The following is a 22,956-nucleotide window of genomic DNA, read 5'->3' on the forward strand; positions in this document are numbered from 1 at the left end:
ATCCTGTTTTAGGTTATCTAAAGTTCTCTCTTCTCTTGTGCATCTCAAATTCTGAGTTCTTCAGCTAACTGTTCTTCAACATTGTTTGCTCCAGGAAAGCCACAGGTATCAAACTGTCCCTTCCTTTTCTGGCAAAACTTTTTTTATTCAATCACAATTAGTGTTTGCAGTTAAGTGCTTCCCTAAGCTAAAGACAGATTTTTGAATGCACATCACTTGCCAAAAGATACTAAATAAATTATCCACATCTAATTCCAAATTCATGCTTACTGTCTTTTACAATCCCTGAAATTCCCCTTTTAATTCGTACTTCTTGACGTGTTTCATGCAGGTTCTGTTTTTGCTGTGTAGTGCACAAAGTCACAGTGGATGCAACCTTTTAAGCGAGGGGATATTTGCGGATGGCTGAGAAAAGATCTCTATTTTTGCTCACACAATTGAGCTTGTCCTTTGTTTCTCTTTCTTTAAAAAATACGCTAATTTGCAGGATGAGAAACTCCATAAACTGTAACCTCCAGGAAATTTCTTCTCCCAGGCCATCTGAAGTTGCCTGCTGCTATCATTGGTTGAAGGGTTTTGTGATGCATTTTGAATCAAAAGTTCTTATGAAATGTTGTCTGGATAAAACAGTTCAGATGAACTGCCTAATGTACACGTCCACAGCAGCCATCGCTAACCTGCCTGTGTATCTCCAAAGTTTCCAGCAATTACAAAGTCTCCAGTTCTAGAAACTTCTTTGAAAAAGTAGGAAGCACAGTTTTTGCAGCCTAGTGAGGTTTCATCAAGATTTTTTTTCCATTGAGGTAATGCTTTCCTAAAACTCTTTCAAAGTCTTAAATCACTCTATAACGCATTAAGCAGATGAACATCATTTTCTGCAGTCAAAACAAACGTATTACTTCAGAGGCAACTGTTATTCTCCATGGGCTGAAACTGCATTAATCTCACATTTATAACAGGTGTTAACAGGATATTAAAAACCAAAAACATAAATTCTGATGGACTCAAGCTTCCTTGTGGGAACCATTCATTATGTTACTTCAGAGGTGGCTCCTTCACACACATGTTGCTGACACACAATCCATGATTAGTTATAAGAGGTACTTCCTGGTGAAATCAGGGCTGACCCCTCTGTAATGGAGGAGAAAGTGCTTCTTCCCAAATTCCCTGCCCCAAATGTCATGAACACTTATGTAAGACCAGCCGGGTGTTAAATCTGAGGCCTTCAGAACCCCCAAAAATTTGCTTGGATACTGCAAAGCAAATGGACCCCCCAAATGATAAACTTGGAGAAGATCGTTTCCATTGCCAAGATCTGACCTGAATTCCCATTAGGTGCCTTTCATAATGTGCTTTTAAGTAATGTATAGCATCAAGGCTAGGATGATTCTTGTAACTTTCCAGTCTGTAAACAAAAAAATTTGCCTCAAGAGGCACAGGGTAGTCTATATTTAGGTCTAGTTTTATATTCTAAAGCACATCACAATTTGATTGTAGTAGACCATCTACTAGGCAACTCTGGTGCATTACATTGATTAGACAGATGAATGAAGATAGATTTTTATCTCTGCTCTCATACTCTAATCCTCATCTCTTCCCTAACTCCAAGCTGTCCTATCTAAACCTTCTTAAAAGGGTCTTTGAACATTTGTTTCTTTAAAGTTGAGCAGTATCAGACAGGATGTTCTGTGGTTAACATTTAATAACACTATCACTAGAAAAAAAATGGAAGTGTAGAAACTCATAAATTCATTTAACTTAATCTGCACAACTAGCCACCTATTTTGTGATAAATTAGGCTTAAGTTAACTGAAATCCCCAGGCTTATCAAAAAGGGGTTTAAAATTCTTCATTTTACTTTTCCCTTCTTTCTTCTGTCTGTCCTTTTCCTAGTTCTCTTTACCACATGTACATCAGTGTTTCTGAATTACAAAGAAACCCCGTTGAATTCTGCATAAGGGAAGAAATTCCACAGGACCTGAATTTGGCAGTAACTGCTCTGGCTGTACAGGAGCAGGTGGTACTGGGCACAATAAATAGATTTGAAATTATGTAAACTTCTTTTCACTCCTCCAACCATAAATATATTAACACTTCAGTCTGAGGCTCAGCATTAAATTAGATAAAAAATTAAGGCAGCTTCCCTGAAATTTTGCCATAAAGGAAAAGCGCCTTAGACCCAAATACCTGGCACAGCTCTTAAGGAGGCAAAGTGCTCAAACCTTCACAAGCATGTTTCAAATTACTGACTTTACCTTTTGCCTTGACTTTTCCAGAAGAAAAGGGAACTGTGATGCAAAGTGGGAACAAAAAGTGTTGTTTTTCCATTTTGAATCTCTGAATCTGGGCAACTGCAGAAACAGTGCAGGCTTGTTCCTAGGGGTTTTCTCATTACCCAAATGATCATTCCCTCTAAAATGTTGGAAGGAGCTGTCATTTTCATCTGCCCATTATTTACTTTATACATAATACTCATTAAAATTAACACTATAAATTGGCTTGCTGCATATCCTTTAACACTTGTGTGCAAACCTGTCAGTTCTTAGCATTAGATACACTTACTCTTTTCAAAACATTCAAGCTGACTACTAATTCTACAGTCCTTGACTTCATAGGCAGTATAAACTTTAAAATGGTAATTGAGTCATCTTTTGATGAGCTGAAAGGGAGAGCAAACTATGATGTTGCCAACAGCATGTTGTTTGCTCAGCAGTAAAGTTTATGGAGTACTGTTTTATTCAGACAAATTATTAGGTTCAGTACAGGTGGTAGGTGGATGGCACACAGTCATGATGTACAGAAAATCCATACCCATTATCTAGCAGCATCTTCTAGCCTTGAGATCTGTGAATTTACAAATGACTTAGGAGCTATGGCCAACAGTGTCATTCAGTACAGAGTTTAGTTTCACCAGTAAATGTTGGCAGGAGGATCTATTTCTCAATTTTTTCCCCTCAATTATTAAAACTCCTGACATGCAGGGTTTTTTGCCATTATCCCCATTACCTCATTTCCCCATCTTTACTCTTGAAAGTAGTTTTCTCCTCATTCCAAGTAGTTTCCCCTCATTCCAAGCTGCATATTCTGTTTTGCTATAGTGAATTGCAAGAGCTACTTGTTCTCTAGTTTCTAAGCTGAATATATCCAGATCATTCATAATTCAATAGCGCTGTATTTGCCGCCAGCTTTTATATCAGCAAATGTAACCACTATTGAAAAACATCCTGATGTAGTTCATTCATAATCATCTTCTGTTTCCATTTTGAAATACTATTTGCTTTTAACACCTTTCATTTTGTTCTCAAATTCTGAACTGTAACACACATCATGTATCATCTGCTGATTTTTCTGAGCAATTTCTGAGTGTCATCAAAAGTGCCTAAAACTTAAAAATTGAATTAGAAAGTGCTTCTTCTGCTATTGAGTTTAATGCTTAAAATGACTCAGTCTGAGTGCCATTTTGTTAGTCTAAACTAAGTTTTGTTTAGACACAGTACTTTTTTTCTTTTATTTTAAACAGATACCAAAATAGTAAAAGTACGATTTAAACTTTATCAGCAGATGCAAACCAGCTTCCCCCCCCCCCCCCCGCCCCAAAGTGGACCTACCTTTCTGTTTATGCTTCTTGAACAGAGGTTAACATCTACCACCTCTGAGGCACTTGCAGAGTGCTGTCCCCTGAGAATCTGATGCCCTTAGCTAGATGCCCAACATGATAGCTGATCAGGAAATTCCTGCTGTCAACTTAGCATTCCATTTTTGGATGTTAAAACTCCTATCAAAAACATAGCAAAGGAGCAACCGCTAACTAATAGCAACTAAGACTCTAAACTGGTGAGGCTCTAAAGAAACTAATGGAGTTGTGCTGACTTATACAAAGTGAGGGTTTGAGTCTACACTATTTTCTGTTTTTAAAGTGCATCTAACTTAGCCATCTAATATTTTTGGATGAATTGCCAAATCTGCAGGTGGCACTACCTGGTGACCCTATAGCATAAATATTGTTCCTCCTTACTTAGTCCTTAATAAATCCAGTTTCTCAGTTCTTGTAGAATTCTGCTTGCTGTCTCCTGTTTTTATGTATTGTGCTGAGCTTTCAGGTCCCCAACAGACCTGATGACAAATTCGGTGCTAGAGCTCCCAAATTCAGCTCACTTCAAATTCAGCCTCAGCTGATATTTCAGCTTGGTAAGCTGAGGAACTGAATGGTGATGGCACCCTTTCTCTCCTTGGGTTTCATGCCCACCACATGACAGGAATCACTTTTGAAAGGCAGGTGTGACTTGCAAGTGCCTTTATATGTCCCTAAAATCAAGTTTCTGAATGATCTACAGTTCCATGCTCCTTTTTGACAAAATTTCCCTCAAACTTGTGTTGCAAGCTTCTTACACTACCAGGCAGTCCCCTGCTATATACAATGACATCTTCATTTCTTCCCTTCTCTTAAGATTAACAAGAAGTATATAAGAAATTGCAGGGTTTTCTACATTTTCTCTATAATGTCATTTATCTTATTCTGATTCCCCTGACAGCCTGTCATGCTTTCAGAGCTTACTTTTCAAAGAACTCTTCAGCAGTTCAGTCTTTTTGGGAGCGCCATATTCTGGCTTGAATTCACCCCAGCTGAAGCATGGGCAAGCATTTTGAACAGCAGCAGAGATTTTATTTTGGTATAGGGGGAATAAGCAGCATCAGGCTGCTTCCACCTTCAGCAGTTCTCTAAGGTTGGGCTTAGCTCTTCTGCAGTGTCCTAGATGAGGCTGGCAGCAGGTTGCATCAAAGGTGATGTATTCCCCAAGTGCCATCCTCTCAGCTTCTACTGAGGCAGCCTCACCAGCCTCTGAGGATCGAAACTCCTCAGTGGCAGGGAGGAAGCTGCAAAATATTTTGGAAACTTTCATTTTCCCTTCCCCCTTCCTGAAATGAGAGGAGGTACAGGAGTACTAGCAGCAGCAAATCGTGCAGTCAGGGTTACGTTCATTGTAACTGAGTGAGATCCTTGCTACACCTAGAAAAGCACAGGCCACAATAGAATTGTTCTTTGTAACTAAAGCAAAAATTAATTTAGCAGCCTCATTTTCCCAATGAATAGATAGCCCTTTGTGGCAACCTATGCATCCAGTTAAAGTTAATATTTTAAAAATTATGTATTTGAGAGCACATGGATACACCATTTATAGTTCTTACTCAGACTTGGATGATCCTACAGACATGATCAAGAAAGTGCTAAGAAATTTAACTTGTTCTACCACTGTACCTTAATTAAACTGTTTAGTGCAGAGATCAGCATAAACAATGAATCAGCAAACAATGATGTGAGCATGGGATGATTTGTAATATCAGCATATTGATGCACAGGGCTCAGATACTCTAATTTGATTGGCAGTACTTTATTAAGTTTTGGCAGCATTTAAGTACACTGGGAGTGCCGTTACGAAGCTCAAGCACATTAATCCAAGCTCCAGCTCTCGTTAATACTGATGAATGAAGGCAGTTAATTGAATTATGTATGAAGTACTGCTGATTAAATAATATTTCATTCCTTGCTATAGAATTAACTCTGCTTTATTAACAGCCACTGTTGTCTCTAACAGTGAATGTCAGAGGGACCTTTTCTCAGCCATCCATTTTGATTTTTTTAACCATCTGTTCAGTTTGTTTATGTATCACTAGCTATTCCGATCATATTCTACTTGCACTGGCTTTTGAAAGAACTATTTCTGTTTTTCCCACGTGCTTGTGTAATAGTGGAAAACTTTTATTCCCTTATAGGAAAGGCTTTAGTGGAACTTTTTTTTTTTGCTATCAGTGACAACAGAAAATGATTCTACAGATTACATAAAAACATACATTTACAACTGATGCCATCTTATGAATGAAATATAACATTAACCAAGAATTTTAGTTTTACTGTTTTGCTGATTTCACTTCTTTCTACTGTTTTAAAGTATTGCATATAAAACCAGGATGCACCGTTGATGAGAGGAAGAAATGAAGCACTGCTATATTATCCAGAAACGTAATCTGAGGTCACATAGAAACTGTAAAGCAGGCTTTCAGAAAACAAACTAACATCTCTCAGGAGCTCTGCTGAATGCCATAACTACAAGAATTACTGTCTTCACTAGCTGGCAGATGTTTACAATTAATCTCAAAGACAAGACACCTGAAAGAGATCTCAGTTATTTAGCTGTTCAAAGACGAGGTGGCAAAAGCTAATTAGGAAAGTGGCAGTGGTTTAAAAACAACAACAAAACCCTAACATTGTCAAGACAGGAGTCACTCCTGGACTTGGTTGTCAAGTGGCCAGATCTCAGTGTTCTCTTTCATCCTTTGCAAAGAGATGCTATGGGTGGGCAAAGATGTTGAAATTATGTTCACTGTGAAATGTGGTACAAACATATTAAAAATAAGGACTGTAGTGTGCAAAGCGTAGGAAGTCACAAGCTTCCATATTTACAAATAACGATAAGCAGTTCTAAAATATGTTGTGTCGAAGGTCTGACAAACATTATTTTCAAGGCAAAAGATGCACAGCCCTTTCAGGCTCAGACTTGCAATGTTCTTGGAACAAGCCTTCTGGTAGCAGCCCTACCTCTGGCCATACGTAAAAGGTTTTCAGTGAAACGAAATACACAGTAACACTGCACTTCACAAGTAGCTGTGAAAGAATAGAGAAGACACTTTTGAATAATAGAAAAAAATCAAGGATAAATTTCAACATTTCAAAACACAAAATTGCAGTATTTTTCACTATTCAATATTATTTCATATTCCGTTTATTTCATATTTCGCAACTGAGGAACAGTATTTGAAAAGTGTCTTTACATAACAAAGTCCAAAGGAATTATATAGATGGATTTTATTCTTTTTATTTCCAGTGCTTACACTTTTGTGTGTCCCCAGCAAAATAATTTTTTATAATTAAATTAAGTAGCTGTTATGACTAGAATCAGTTATGGAAAACTTATAAAGTATTATTTAATTACAGTGACTCAAATATTTCTTAATCCAAACGGCAAGAAAACCAACAGTTAGGATCAGATACCAACAGCCAGGCCTCTAATTAAAGCTATTTGTTGTTTTGACACAGTCTTTCCCTTGGTACTCTTTTAATTACAATGTTCTAAAAAGAAATTTTTGAGAATGCAAATACTTCATTTGAAACTCAGTTTCATGATATCTAGATATTTTTTCCAAAAGAACTAAAATATATGATCTGCATGTACAGTTATGAGTAATGGAAATGGTCTGTGAACGGGGTACTGAACTCTCAGAATCAGAAAATTTGAGCTCCTTTCTTTTCGCAGAAGTCACGCATAATTTATATCGTAGATGCACTTAACTGATACGCTAGTTTGAAACAAGTCCTTTCTTAGGTAGAGGTGAGGCTTAGCTTGTGTTACGGGGGTTGGCAAGATTCAGGTGAGGGAGGTAAACCCAGTTAAATCTGATCTGAGTTTTTCCTAATTCACTGTGAAACTCGGGTAACGATCTCAGTGACATTTTGGGCAAGTTTTTCAAAAACCAGAGGGACATCCATAACCTTAGCTAATTGCCAAATAGTATTAATCTTGATTCTTTCTCTCCTCAAATATGGTGCTGCCATAGCTGCCTAAAAAGTGAAAATTCAGCTTTCACAGCACTGTGAAAACCAAAATATCATATTTAACAGATGATGATGTTTCTCTCCCAAAGCATCAATGCTTTCTGTGTTTTGAAAGATGGATTCAAGGAACCAAGAACAGGGACCAAAGGCAAATGTACAGAAACTAGAACTAGAATATGACTGAGTCATTGCTAAGTCCATGAAGTTTATTTCTTTTACTTTGTAGAAGTTTATGGGGGAGCAGAGTTCCCTGAATACAAAAGAGACAAGATGATGCAATAATTTTGCATTGGAAAGGGCAATCCCTGTTGCTTAGGCATGAGGACCTTCAACACCAAGAACTACGGGTTAAGCCCTTGTGAAAATGGAAGCAATGCTTACCAATAGAGGCCAGAAGAGTGCACGTCCATAGAAGACTCAGCTGGAATTTTGAACTGCCCATGAAAATAATGATTTCAGAGTCACAGACTGAGGAACGGATGAGGAGGAGGCAGATAGCCATCTGTGGAGGAAGCTTTGCTTGTTTCTTATGGGTTCCGAAGATCATGAAGTGCTGTTGAGGTTGCCAGCTGGCCTGCTGCCATGAGGCATCTCTGTTCCATCAAACAATCTCTGGGAAGCTTGCCCATGAAATCATAGCATATATCCCAAAACAAGCACCACTTAATAATTCTTCACTCTGAAAGCTTGATGAAAAGCAGGTTTTCTTTCCAAAGAAGTTCGGCCTTTTAGGTCTTCCACTGTGGCTTGCGGACTTTGTTTAATCTTGCTGGCTGGGCTTGCTGGTTTGACTAGTTTTGTTTGGGACATGGCAGGGAGAGTCAGAGGAGAATTGTTGACGGTAGTACCAAAATTCCTTACTAAGCAATCTTTTCTCCAAAATCTTTTTGGCTTGCCTATCATGAATCCTTTCATGTGACCCATGTCAAAGATGATGGCTGTAGAATATCTAATGACTTACTCTTTTTCCCAGATGATTCTTAGAGAGCTGGGTACATCTCTGCACCATGCCCAAGCAGATCCTGGAATCCCTTCAGGACGGTGGGGGACAGGTGATGGTTTCTCAGCCCGACATATCTTTTCTTTGTTTCAATCAAATAAGAGTGTAGAGAGAAATGGAACCTGTTTCTTCAAAGAGAGAAGTGAATCTTGAAGCTGACTATCTGTTTTCTATTCTCATAGCCACATATAACACTGCTGAATCTCACTGAACTAACTAGAGATGAGCTGTCTTAAAACTAAGCTGAATATGTTTTTTCTCCTTTCTGCGCTTTAAAGCAGCAGTTACTGGAAAAGACTCAGTAAAGCAAACCAGCAGAGGGCCATGGTGTAAGCAGTGAAGCTTGAACCAGTTGGATAGCTGCAGTGTCTATACATTAGGGTCAACAATCCTGTAGTCAGCAGCTGAATGGCAAGAAACTAGACATTAAGAACTGTAGTATCTTTTCTGATAAGGCCATGACAGTGCAAAAGCACTGCTGAGAATTTAATTACAACAATGTGAAATATATGCAGGCATCCATCAGTGGTACCTCAAGTACCTGAACGTTCCTTAAGTACTTCCAATACTGTATTTTCCTGTCGTTGTGTGCACTGAGTGGCAATGTCACTCAGGGCTGAGAAACAAAATGGTATCTGAAGACCTCATGCACAGGAAGCTAGTAAGTTCAAATATTAGTTCAAAACATAGGTATTTGCTTTTGGGGTGAGATGTTCTTGGATGTTTTTTCAAGAAGGAGTTTTTATTTTATTTAGGTATTTATAATCAACTGGGAAATGGAGACTAGATTGGACGGTACATACTAGTCTTACCTATTTATACATAATGTGCGCATGCAAATAAGAGTAGTCATTTTTACTAACTTTATTTTTGTATCTCATATCACTATTGTTTTGATTGCGGTAAAATCCAAAAGCAATCATGAAACCCAAAGCCCTGATTCCCCACACTCTTTATAATAGGGTAAATCTGAAGTAAAACTTGTGAGAAAAGACTTTGTCCCACAGACTCTACATTTAGAAAGAGAAATACCTACAGGACATGGTGAACTCAGTAGGTGATTCATTTCCTGTTGAAGATAATTCCTAAAAGCTCAAGTATCTCCAGAAGGTCACTCCCACCTTCAGAAAACATACACAACAACTTATTTTTAGAGATCTGTAAAAATGCCTTGCCCCCACAGTAAATTGGACATATGCTCTTGGATTTAGCTGCCAATTTTGTGAGAGTTTAAAAAAAAAAAAAAATTCTGGCCTTACTGTATTCACTAAATACAATTTCCATTTATTTCAGTCAAAGCAAAAACCAATTTTGCATAAAATTGTTGCTCATGGACCTAGCAATCATGACATTCTTAGGCTTTTTCGTGGGTTGCTGGCCCTCCTACAAGCACCTTCCTAACTTTAGCTACAGCAGCTGGAAAGGGCTACCATATACATTTGAGTTAAGTGCAGGCTAACAGGCACTGCTAAGTCAGAGTGAAAATGGGTAATTCTCTTCCTTTCCTTTGCTATCTATTGCACAATACGGATATGCTGTTCCTCTATCCAAAACATCCATTCTCCCTTTTCTGATTAGCCCTATTGCTCTTCATTCTGCCTGCACAGGAACACTGTGCAACGCTGGTTACGTTATAAATGAGAGATAAAAGATCATAGGAACTTGGCTATTTGTATCAAATGAATTACTCACGGTACTACTCTCTTTCAACATCCATCCCTGGGAATTTTGTCTACCACAAAATCCCAGAGATGATAACATTAAAAATTAGTGTACTACCATCTTCCCTCACTCTAATATTTTCTTCTTCTTCCTCATTTATTATCAATTTAAAAAAACATTCCTTTCATCTATGTCACTGTCATCTTCCTCTGAGAAGCCTCTCAAGTCCACTACTTGCATGCAACACAGAACACTTACATTTACTATCTTAATTTTTTCAATGAGCCCTTATTTAGTGTCACCAAGGGGATTTTCTGCTGTTTAATTTCAAATGAGTAAAAGTATTTATTTTTAGTCAGCTAACTTCAATTACAGAATACAATATTTCACTCATGACCTCTAAGCCAGACTCCTAAGTTGACAGCAACTGAGAGGTCTGGTTGACCTCTGCTCTAGCTAGAAATGTGCACCAAGTTTCTCATAGCTCACGCCTCTGGAGTTGGCATGAGTTTCTGTAGGTGAATGTAGAAGTGGGCTTTTTTCTTTGGAGGGTTCAAAGTTTCATGTTGTGTGTGAAATTCAAAAGCAGCCCAAATCCCCACTTTCAACTATCACTGAAAACAATATTTTGGATACAATGCTCTTGATCATTTCTACATTGCAGTATACAAACTATTTTAGAATAATAATGAGAGTAGTTTGAAGGTAGATAACTATGGCTGTGCAACACGTACAGCCTGATGACACTGCCAAAAACTAATCGGAGTAGGAATTGTTTAGAAATAATGAGAAACATATAGTCTAAAAGTGCAGACAAAACATTAGAACTTTCCAAGTTGACCCACCCTTTTGCCTCTACAAATAAGGCAGTAGGCTTTTGCCAATTATCAGTTGGCTGATGTTCAAGTAGAATTATATACACTTTACTGTATCATTTACTGTATCATCCTGTTTACCTGTGGCTTATTTCTAGAAAACTAACTTTTAAAAGCCCAAATCCTTTCAGGAAAATATCCATGTGAAAACATAAAAAGAAATAAGTAAAAGAATACATAAATAAGTTGACTCTCTCTTGACAAGACAGTGCTGGAAAAAATGTGCATCTCAACAGTCCTTCCAATTCTTAGAAGAAATTTTTTAAAAAATGATAATTTATTTGTACATCTTCATGCAAAAATGCCACTTACCATTCAAGAAGCAATTTATCCATCTCTACACATCATAAAAATTCACTGAATTAAGCTTTCTCTTGTAAAATAACTTACATATGTTCTTCAACTACTTGACTAAATTTCTATCATAGCTGTATCATTTCCTGCTATTGTTACCTAGCTGTAAGTCTTACATAAGGAGTGCTGCAGATAACTGTCTTACATATCAAACACCTGAGTGTTACATGTTAGAAATGTTTGAATTCTGTAAATGTGCATACATGTATAAATATATCTATATAAAAGTATACACATGCGTGAGCGCACACAGCACCCCAACTGCGAAGTTGCATAGTAAAGTAGGTACTTCTGAGATGTAACTTTAGGGGTGGGGGCAAGCAAGCCCAAAAGCCTAACATCAATACTCATATAAATAGAAGAATTTAAGATGTTAAGAGGTTAGCAAAATTTCATATTGTGATCTTCTCCTCTGGGCTTTGGTATTTTGGCTTGCACTACACAGTAGCTGCATCTGTTTGGGGGTTTGGGGTTGTTTTAGAGGGAGGAAATACACAAAACAGAATTTGACCTACTTGTGCAATGTCTAAAGATAGTTACTTCTGCTTATTCATTGGGCTAGGTGCGTTTGTGAGCTCCACCAGGCAGCTGAATGTTTCTCCTGAAGCAGTGGGCACTAACAAAGGCTCAGGATGAAAAATCCAGCTGAGCTTGGGAAGATGTTAGGCTAAAGTTTGATCATTTCTTTTAAGCTTACAGTGAATGCAGAGTCCAGACATGGAATAAATTTGGGCATTAACTCAGACACCCAGTGAGTAAATGCACATAGATTTGGGAATATGTCCATTCACAATATGAAATTCTCTCTATATTTAACAGTCACTTCCATGCAAAGTATGCCAGGGAGAGAATATAAAACAGTGGCACTGTGAGATTACCAATAGCCATTCGGAACTGAGGCATGGTGTCATCTCGGGCTCACTGCAAATATCTATCAGGAAGCAAAGAGGCAAGTTAGGGAGTGAAAATGCATATAAATTGAAAGATTCTCTGAACAGGACACTGGAATCTGGTTGTATTTGTTACATTTCTGCTGTGCTGTAAAAGAAAAGCACTTCACTTAAATGTGAATTTCCCTGAATTTTTAATGGAGAACACTGTGCAGTTCAAAATGGTTCTAGAAGTCACATTGGTAAAACCTGTGTATCTCATAATATAAGACTGTATGTACTGCAGTAGGCTGCTTCATGCACTATGGTTCCTGATAGTGGATTTTGCCTATAAACGCAAATGCATGAAGCCAAAGCATAGGCCATTGGGAGGGGAAGTGGGGCTTTCCTCTACTGACACAAAATCAAGACAGAAGCTCTTATGCCACTCCTTTTGCCTTTAGTATAGAAAAGCGTGACTAAAATGTTCATTTACTGTTCCTATCCAGGGACAGCAAATGGCAGGGCTCTGACAACTATTCTGTCTATAAAAGCACTGGGATCACACACAACACAAAGAACTGGTGCCCCCTTTTACTCCCCAATCCTGCAAACACATAATGTTACAAGATTTAGTGCAGCATTTCTCTACAGAGGCAGAAGTAACATGGAGGGTAATATACTGTAGTTTAATACAGTTTGGGAAATGTGACTGTAGCTGTGTGATTGGTAAGCAAAAATACATCTTTAAAACACTTGTGAAAATATTTCCTTACTAAAGCCAGCTGATATTATTCCAACAGCTTTGCATTTAAGAGCCTGCAACTAAGAATCCCCTCTTCTCCAATTATGAAGAGCATGCGCCACAAAACTCGTGCTCTAAATATATGGCCCAGCAATAGCAGCATGTATTAACCAGCATAACGTGTCTTTATGTACATTATGTGTGCACACCAATGCAAGCTCATGTTGCAGAACAGGGTCAAGAAGGAAACTGAAAATTAAATGCCAGAATCTCAGTAAGGGCTTCCTGGAGGGCACACTAGAAACAGTTTACCAGAAATCTCTCCAGAAGGAGGCAAGAAGCAAGAACACCTTCCTCTTGAACTCATTTCTTTTGCTTGTACTGCTTTAATGTCATTTAGCTTCCTCTGGATTTCCATTTAATAGGTGCTGGCTTTGGGGAGGTAGGGTTATGAGTTAACTCATATTTCAGCTATTTGCCCCTCTCTCAACCCCTAAGGCAACAGAGAACGCTCTTCCAAGGGCTAAAGCTCTCATTTAAAGAATGATTTAGATGCTTTGGAACTTTACAGCCAGAATTATAATGGTCTTTTAGGCACTAATGATCAGTTTGTGCCTACTGGGATCTCATCTTCTTGCCTAAGCATGTTGGAGGCCTAATTCCCAGAGCCTTTTGGAGGGAATTGTGCATCTTACCTACTTAGCTCCTTTTTCTTGGCCAGTCGTTTACATTTTTAAGCACTTAAATACAGTTTGCAGATCTGGCCATCAATCTTAAAAATCCACTGGGACTTAGACTGCTAAACCAGTTCTGGAAGTGGAAACTGTTAGAAAAATGTATTCCAAGTGTTTCAACCAGACTTTCTCAATCAAGAAGCATTGTTTATAAAACTGAGCAACTTTTCTCTCCAATATTTTAAAATATTCATGTTCTGGAGCTGCTTTAAGTCTCTCTCTTTACAATCTAGTCGTGTTTTAGGTTGACTTTGGACACAACCTACACAAGTGAAGTACTTACTATAATTAATAGATACAAATACTCATGAGTTGATGTGACTAACTGGGAGAATATCTGTATTAGCTACAAATATTACATGTAGCTCTATATTTTTGCTTAAGTGTGTTTTGGTGCCTGACTGAACATACTGTTAATTGAAAGAAGGCTGTAAAAAGAGTAGTTATAGAAACTAGCAAGGAAGGAGAAACAATGCTAAGGCCGCTGGAAACCTCAGCTTCATTAGTACAGGAGAAAAGCTTCACTTCTTTCAATTCGATCTAATTTTGCCACTTTATCCAGTATCTTTCTTTGGTCCTCTCCAAACTTCTACCTTTGTGATTACACTGTTTTAGAAGTGTAGGAAGAAAGACCCTATTTCTGCTCACAACTCTTCTCATATCTCAGCCACATACATAACCTTCATTGTCATCCAAATTTTTTCCCTCTTAGCTACTATTCTGCTTAAATTAGGCGTAGGAGTTGCATGAAAAATATTGTAAAACATTTTGGGATACACTGTTTAAAAGTCTCTATCTAAAAATGAATTTGTACTGGACAGCATTCTAAACTGGGAAACTATATCTAAGCAATCAACAGCAGCGAGAATAATGTGACTATGGCCCTGGGCCAGATCCTGGTCAAGTCAGTGGAAGGACTTCCACTGATTTCACCAGGCTCTGGAGTGAGGCAACAGCTTCTTACCACTAGTCTCTAGAATTATAAAGCCACAAGTCCTGCCTCAAAGCAATATGCCCATAAAAGTTAAATTACAATGCGCAATAAAATCTTGAGAGACTAGTTTCTCTATTACTTTAATTTATACTCCTGTTAACCAATTTAAAATGTACATTAAAATACTGGGTAATTCTAAAGATGTCAGTATCTGGATAATAGAACCTGGTGAGGGCATGAAATGTGTTTCAGCCATATCCTATTAAACTTCAGGCATTTATTTCCTCTTTATTTTAAGAAAGCCTAATTTAAAAGTAGGAGGAAGAGCTATTTGAAGATGCCCAACTGCTGGATAGGAAAACTTAGATGGAATCAGAACTCACTCCTGAAAAATGGCCTGATGCACAATACTGAATAGATGCTCTGTAGCCATAGACTGTGTAGTTTAATCTAAAAACACAGGCTCAGAAGGGTTGACTACATTGTCCAGGATGCTTTCTCCTATGTTATGCTCTATTCTCTGAGTCACATAGAATAGCAAAATCTTGCTGTTCTAAACTGAGAATAAATCTGGGAATTAACAACCCTTCCTATCTGCATGTTGTAGAAGGGCAGCTGGCCCATGATATGGCTTTAACTATATCTGACTGGTGATTCAAAGGAGCAGTTCCTCCCTCAGAACAAAAAATCCTATTCATCCTATTCCATGTTAGTGGATTCGAGCTAGAAATAGGTTTATTCCTTCCGTTCAGCCCCTCCTCCCCATGAGAAACAAAAGATACACTAATAAAATGTGATACACAGAAAAAGCACGTTATTAATGCAATAGCAGTGTAAATACTCTAGAAGAAAAGTGATATGGGCTACACCACACAGCTGTGTAAGTATGTAATTTCACTCAGTAAAGAAGTTGGAGAGAGATGCTTTATATAAAAACATCACAAGAAGAACACAATCTTGTAAATACTGATGTTTTTTTTAAAGAGCCAGCTTTTGATGCCTTTATTGAAGGGACACAGCACTGGAACTAGCAAGCAAATCCCACTGGTTTCACTGGGACCTTTTTCAGATGAAAATAATACCCTAGGAGTTTTAAAAACTTGCAGAAATAGGCTTTTGTACAAACTACTCCAACCAGACTTACTTTCAAATTATTCTAGTGTAAAAACAAAGTAACCCCTGGATTTCAGAGACATTACTAAACTGAATGTGACCGCAGTCTCCCTTGTAAACAAGGAAGAATGATTTAATCTTCTCAACATCTGATCGTTTTTACTGAAATGTCACGGTTTAAATGCTAGGTTTCAACCTTGGGGTTTGTTTTTAAATCAAAACATAGTGGCTGTGCAATAGGCTGTTGCTTGCCCTGCACACATGACCCTCCTTCCTCTTCCTCCTTAACACTACTGAAATTACAACAGATACTATGAAATAATGCCAAAATTCCATTGGAAATAATCACATAACTTTCTTCAGCTCTATTAAAATGCACACGCATATGGCCAATGCATACAGAGAGGGATGACTGTTCACATTTTCATTCAGTTTTGAGATAGACAGGTGACAATGCCATTTCATCAGCCTTTGAAATGAAAAACCTGGTAATGCACATAAAGTAGGTATGCTAAGAGCAGCATGCCTGTCCTGTCGGCTAGTGCTCCTTCTTGGTGGGGTAGTCATATGCCTTCATTTTAGGCAGCAAAAGACCTGGGTTTCTCCCAAAGGAAAGGACCTGCAGGAGCATTTTTTTCTTTTTCAAACAGCAGCATAGGGCGCCTAGGCAGACTAGTCCAGTGACACGGGTACCTGCACTGGTTGTTTAATTCTCCCCCAGCCTCCATACTGTTACCTTGAGCTCTGCGAATCCATCTTAATATTTGTAAAACGACCTGTCTGTGTGAAGATCTTCATTTTTCAAGTGACCCCCGTAACTGAAGCTCATGGCTATTAACATGCAAAAAGTAAATTAGAGGGAGGGCCTAAAACAGGTCCTACAAGTGTGGGGGGAGGGATGGGACATCTGTCAGCATGATGCTCTGGTGTCAAAGTGAACAACTTGCAGTGTGACCTGGTTATTTTGTGCCGCATACTTCAATATTCTCTTTCGAACAGACACTGAGAGGCTGTAGGCTTGTCTGCATGCACTTGTGAATTATGGCAGTGCCATTTGCACAGCTGCCGTTAACGACCTGTCAGGTTTCCCATTATGATGTTCTGCTGTTATTTTCAGGGTTTATGTCCTGACTATAAAGTTGGTGACTGCTTGGTTTGGAAACGCTAATGCATTTTTGTACATTTTATAAATACAAAATGAAGAAGTGCCCAAATATAAAACCACATTCTATTCGGGAAGGGAAAAGTGACATTTTAAAGTAATATTTTCACTAGTGGAAAAAACAATCAATAATGTTCAGGAAGCTTCCTTTTTTGGCAAGAGTGGTTAACTATAATGCGATTTACAGCTCTGAGCAGGGTCAGCAGGTACAGAAATGCATTAAGTAGGTGACTGTATTTTATGGTGAGTTTTTTTTGTGAGAGATAGTAAATCTCTCACTGACCACAAACAGTATGTGCCCAGAAATATGTGGTGGGGTGATGTTATACAGTAGCTGTATTTTAACATGTGTAACAACAGTAAAGTTTCTTCAAATAATCATTCCACTTATTCTTAGGCAGGCAGACATGGCAAATGATGAGCATGGGTTTTGCTTCTGCACGTGTTCAATGGATTCACGGTTCAGTGAATTCACAACTGACCTTTTTAGAGAGGCGTGACAAGAGGCAGAAATTTTCACTGAGTACAAAATGAGTGGTTTCAGGCTATCAAGTCAATAGCAATCCCATAATTGAAGAGTCTAAAGTAATCTTACACATACACAAATACAGTGCTTTCAGAACGAAAGCTCTTGCAGGCTACTGAATAAATATTACGATATAACAATCCTCGTTCCATATTTCTAATTTAAATCATAGCAGTCTATGAGGAAAATACTTGCATACTATATGACTTAGCTACCTTCAGGTAACAGCCTGATTTCCTATTCTTTTTTGATCTACTCCTCCATTAGGCAGGTAGCTGGATTTGACATGGTATTTCTTTGTAAGTAACAGTAAATCTTCCACTGGCAACAAATAACAAGTGGCCATAATTGGAGTAGTGGGGTGACCTTATTTCTCAGAAGTTTATTTTAATCACAGATAAGAGTGTAGCTGCAGTGACCATAATTTCCTCTGTATGACTTGGCAAATTCTACCCTAATGACAGTAAATTGTACTGATGTGAGGTAAGGGTTGAAAACTGCATGCTGTATAAATAGGCTGGGTTCATCACCTACGTAAGTCAGGAGAAATCCCCCTGAAGTCACTGCAGCACCCTGATGTAAACAGCCTCGTGGGTTCCTAACCGATAGTCACAAACTTTAATCATAGTACACTTAAACTATACTCCTCTTCATCAAAGCACTTTACAAAAGTAGTTTTTACAAGTAAGAAAATGACACACACAGTGGGGAGGCAACCTGCTTGGTGTCACCCACAAACTTTGTTTCCATGCCAAACTGTGATCCCTCATCTCGTCCCATAGAGACTTATGGGAGAAGTAGCTGAGCAAACATAAGCCAAAGCATTGTACCCCTTATCCGATTCAGTCCAGTCACGTCACCACAGGCCATCACAGAAGAACATTATTAGCATAGAAAAATGTTATTCCTTGGTATTGTTCCTCAGTGATTTCTTTCTCCAGGAAATTCTGTGACTTGTTACGCTTATACAATGAAAAAGTGTGCAGAAAGGTATCCTTTAACACAGGAAACAATCACTGCTACCATGTTTTTGCCTGTGCAAAAACACATAAAAAGAATGACTACTAATATGAGGTAATTAATACATAAAAGCCAAGAATCCAAGTCACATCCTACATAAACAACCATGGCAGATACCATTACTGACTTTGAATCTGGATTATTAGTTTGGAAAAGTCTGGGTCTTGAACAGAACAGCCACTGAGTCTTCTATCAGGTTTCCAGATTTCCTTGTGCGTCTAGTTCTTTAAGACACGGACACCATCAAAACCTCTACTTTGAAAGGGTCATGTGAACTACTAAGATTCAGTGTGAAGAGTAGCTCGTCAAGGCATAAGATAAGAAACTTTTCCTTCTCTATACCATACATGTACTCAGGAGCCTTGCTGTCTGGCACTTAAAACTGTCTTGAATAATCCTTTCAAGTAAAGACATACAAGCCTTCAGTTACTAATAAGCTGGTTATGGAGCAGTGTTTCAACTGCTTTTATACTTAGTAGACAATCAAGAAGGAGATAAAACTTTTTGTATGTATTCACCTATACTTGGAATTCCTTTCTTTGCTTTTATGTCACAGTGAGGAACCTAAGAAAAGAAAGATTCCTGATATTAGTCTTTTTTTTTTTTTTTGTGCAAAACCCCAAACTTTTGATGATAATTTTGACATCCCACACAGGAGTGATCCTTTTCTAAGCAAAACTGAAGAGGATACGCTCATCTTGGTATGCTGAACCCCTGAAAGACCACAGAGGAGGACTTGCTAGCTTTTCACTTTTAACAAGTTCAAAGGGCTGGAATAATATTTCAAAAAAAAAATTGAGTTTAATTTGCAGAAAGAACAGTTACTTAACCAACAGTAGTTGTAGGTCTTCAAGATTCTGTAATCCTTGTAGAACCTCAGCAAGCAGGACAGCAGATGGTTTGGATACTGCTCTCTATGCTCCTATTTGAGGGCATTAATGACAAAATGGCAAACACCATCTCTTAAACTTCCTCCCAACTCAAAGTTATGGTTTCCCTGCAGATTGTGGTAGCCCTACAACTGCAGCTGTCTCAAAGAATCAGTGCAACTTAATTGTTATTTGTTATAACCCTTGCTAGTGTCACTGTGAGGTATCTAGTAAGCGTAACCACTTCAGGATAGTGGGAAAGAGGCATTTCGGCTTCATCAATCAATCAATCAAATAGTAATTGGAGTACTGCTGTTCCCAAATTGGCATCTGACCTAACAGCTAAGTGTGAGGTACAATACTTGACAAGGATCTGCAGATTGCTGCCTTGAAGGTCTTCCATATTAGCCCATTTCTGAAGCAGAAGAGGGATATTGCTTGTGTCCTAGCAGGAGGAGCCTGCACATTCAGCAAGAGAGGTACTAGACAGCTGGTAACACAGCAAGATGCATCATGCTATCCAATGCAGTTACTTGTTATTAAGGGAAGGCTTGACCTTTGCAGTGCCTGACTGTGGCTAGAAATAGACAGGAAGACAACGTGAATCATTTGGTCCCCTCAGTATAATAAAGTGTAGTCCCAGATACATCTGTTACTTGCAATTTTTCTTCTCTGGATACCAACTGTACCTTAGGAGGAAAAAAAAACCCCATGAAAGGTAAATAGGTTATGACGGGAAGAGGGATTCAAGACCATGCTAGCAAAGAACTGTGGTCCAGCCACAACTTTGGCAAGGTTTAAAATCTGAGATTTTCAGGGTTCTTCAGTGTGCCCTCTGCAATGTATTTATTTATTTTGTTGAGGGAGTGAAAGATATGAAGGAAGTTTAGGAAAGCAAGTATTCAGAGATGTGTTTGCAAAATGCTTGCAGCCACAGGGCATATATAAGACTGTCATTGACTCTGTTCAGAAGTATTTAGTCTCAGCACAAAGGCTCTTACACAGGGGTCTGTGCAGATGAGTGTTCAAAGGAGTAGGAAGCGGTGAAGATAATGACCTGTTGTCTTCCATGCAGGTAACAAAAGCTCCTGTAAAAGGATAATCCCCAATCCTAGGTTTCTCAGTCAAGTCAGAAGGGGGCTATGGGTGTCAAATCACAGTGCCTCCAGCTGTATCAGATGCTGTGAAGGAGAGAAGGCCTGTGTTATAGGCAGGCAGAGAGAGCTGCTGCTCCTCTGAGTGTGTCCCCTGGAGGCCTTCTGCCAGGACACATCATCCGCAGTCAGACTGCCCTGGAGAACTGTGCATGTAACGTCCTGAGGTCCTTTGTATCCTCCTCTGCGTCGCCTTAGAATTCTGTAGTCTTTTTTCAATGCTAAATAAAACTAATGGAGAAAGTGTCTCAGTAACTTATACAGATAAAGAATGCAGGTTATTTCTTTCTGATTAAGAAACCCGTTACCTGCTATTATCAAGCATAGAGCATGCAGAGTATGGTTCTCTTTGACCCTGCCTATTAAGCCTGAACTTAAACTCCCCACCACTGCAACCTCAAAGGTGCATATGCCATAAATAGAGAGGAGTCTGATATGACTACATCTAACATCATCTATTACAACTTTTAAAACACAGTTTGAACAAGATAATGTGACTAACACACATTTACCATCAATCTCCTGTTTTTACTCCCACCAGTTTCTAAAAATTTCCCTTTGCCCATCACCCTTTGCATCTCTGGATAAAACACCACTTACAAAGCTGTAGCTGCAGCTTTTCTTCCTAGCCTGCAACTGACCATAGCTATTAATTCAGGAAACAGAAAGCTTCTGAAACTGCCTCAGAAAGCTTCTAGAGAGACTCCTAGGTAATACAAAGCTAGCTAGAAACAAATTAGAAGAAAATTTCCTGCACAGATTGCAAAGCATTTGCAGAAGCTGGATGTAGCTTAAAAAAAAAAAAAGAAAAAGAAAAAGAAAAAAACCACCCAGCATATTCCTAGTTAATGCAGCCATCTCTGTTGGCATCTATTTTTAAGGGCTAGTCACTGCCCACAAAAATGGCCCACCAGAAATGGCAGTAAATGGGCTATCCTATCAGCCACAGGGGTCTATGCCTTGGAAGCCTGTTTTGCATTTCTCACATGATGATGAGAGTTCAGGATTCAGCTTGGTTGGCAACTCTAGGGAAGGACTGCTAAAAAGCTTTCAAGAAAAAGCCTGCTTAATTACTTAATCCTTAATCCTGCTTAATAACTAAGAGTTCCTGGGTACACAAAGACCACAGGACTGCAGCCAAATGAACACCTTGTGTGTTCTTACCTGTGCTTAGTAAGAACATGCCCACGAGACAACCAGCACGCCCCTACTGCACATCCTAGAATGTCATTAAATTGGCACTTTTGCTCAGCAGCCACTTGCAGCAATTTCTGAAATGAATTAAAGAAATCCCATTTCTCATATGTGCAGCTTCACATTTATATCAACTTTGATATTTCCACCATTGCTGTGACTTGCTATTGAAAGAGAACGCTACAAATCATCACCCCAACAGAATATCTCATGTTATTTCTCCATCTATGCGTGAAAGCAAGCAAATTCAGATTTATATTAAAAAAACAGGTAAACACATGAAACGACTGCAAATATTTACATTTTCTTAAAGCTCTGTGTGATCTGAAGTTCAGAGACATAGATTAAGATTGTTAAATATACTTCTTGTTATAAAGAAGCATGGCATAGTTCTAGCAGTAATATCACTGACTGGCTAAGGAACATTTCATCACCCAGTAAAATGTGAGTATCTGCATAACAAGAGGCTTTGTCTGAAAAATCCAACCTATGAAAGCATTAATCTGGAAAACTCATCTAATTCAGACATAGTACCCGTAATTCATTTTCAATAAGACTAAATGTTGGCAAAACCTTGGGTTTAGGTTGTATCACATGGAACTGTATTTGCTTGTGAAGGAACAGTATTATGTACAGCCATAAACAGGTCTTAATATACCAAATTTAACCATTTCTCATATTTAAGTTCAGGGACAAATTAAACCTTTGAGGTGCTAGTCGTCACTCTCCAAACAGCCACTTTATATTTTTATGGACGATTCCAACTTACAGACTCATTCTGATAGTCTCAGAAACTACAATGGTGCTAGTCAAGTGAGAAAGGGCAACAGAACCAGTCTCTTAATTGAAATCTTAACGTTATAATTTAGTTAGAATTCATAAGATGAGCAAATTTTGCCATACCTGTATTAGAACTAAGCCATCAAATATGTCCCCTCAAGGGTTTTCCTTTTTTTTCTTCCAAATTAAAAGCAGTCAACTCACCTGTTCTTTGCTACCCTAAAATTAGGGACTGTATCAATAATTGATTAAAAAGCGAGACAGTGTTTTTTCATTTATAATTGTATTTAAGTCTCATGCAAAAATACAAAAAAATACTGGTTTCCTCTCTAGTTACATGATTTGTGAATAGTCAG

General features: G+C 38.4%; 1 protein-coding gene and 1 long non-coding RNA gene across 3 annotated transcripts in view; both read right to left on the reverse strand.

The window, feature by feature from the left end:
* The window catches only part of CA10 (carbonic anhydrase 10), a 214,960-nt gene that overhangs the window by 147,388 nt on the left and 44,616 nt on the right, over positions 1-22,956 (reverse strand). The window lies entirely within an intron of this gene.
* On the reverse strand, positions 9,459-22,007 carry LOC112982540 (uncharacterized). Its single transcript, XR_003258994.2, has 2 exons — positions 21,791-22,007; positions 9,459-20,857 (listed from the first exon to the last, which is right to left on the reverse strand). It is a non-coding gene; the product is annotated as an uncharacterized LOC112982540 (long non-coding RNA).

The sequence above is a fragment of the Dromaius novaehollandiae genome, chromosome 18 (genome assembly GCF_036370855.1).
Source record: "Dromaius novaehollandiae isolate bDroNov1 chromosome 18, bDroNov1.hap1, whole genome shotgun sequence".
Lineage (NCBI taxonomy): Eukaryota > Metazoa > Chordata > Aves > Casuariiformes > Dromaiidae > Dromaius > Dromaius novaehollandiae.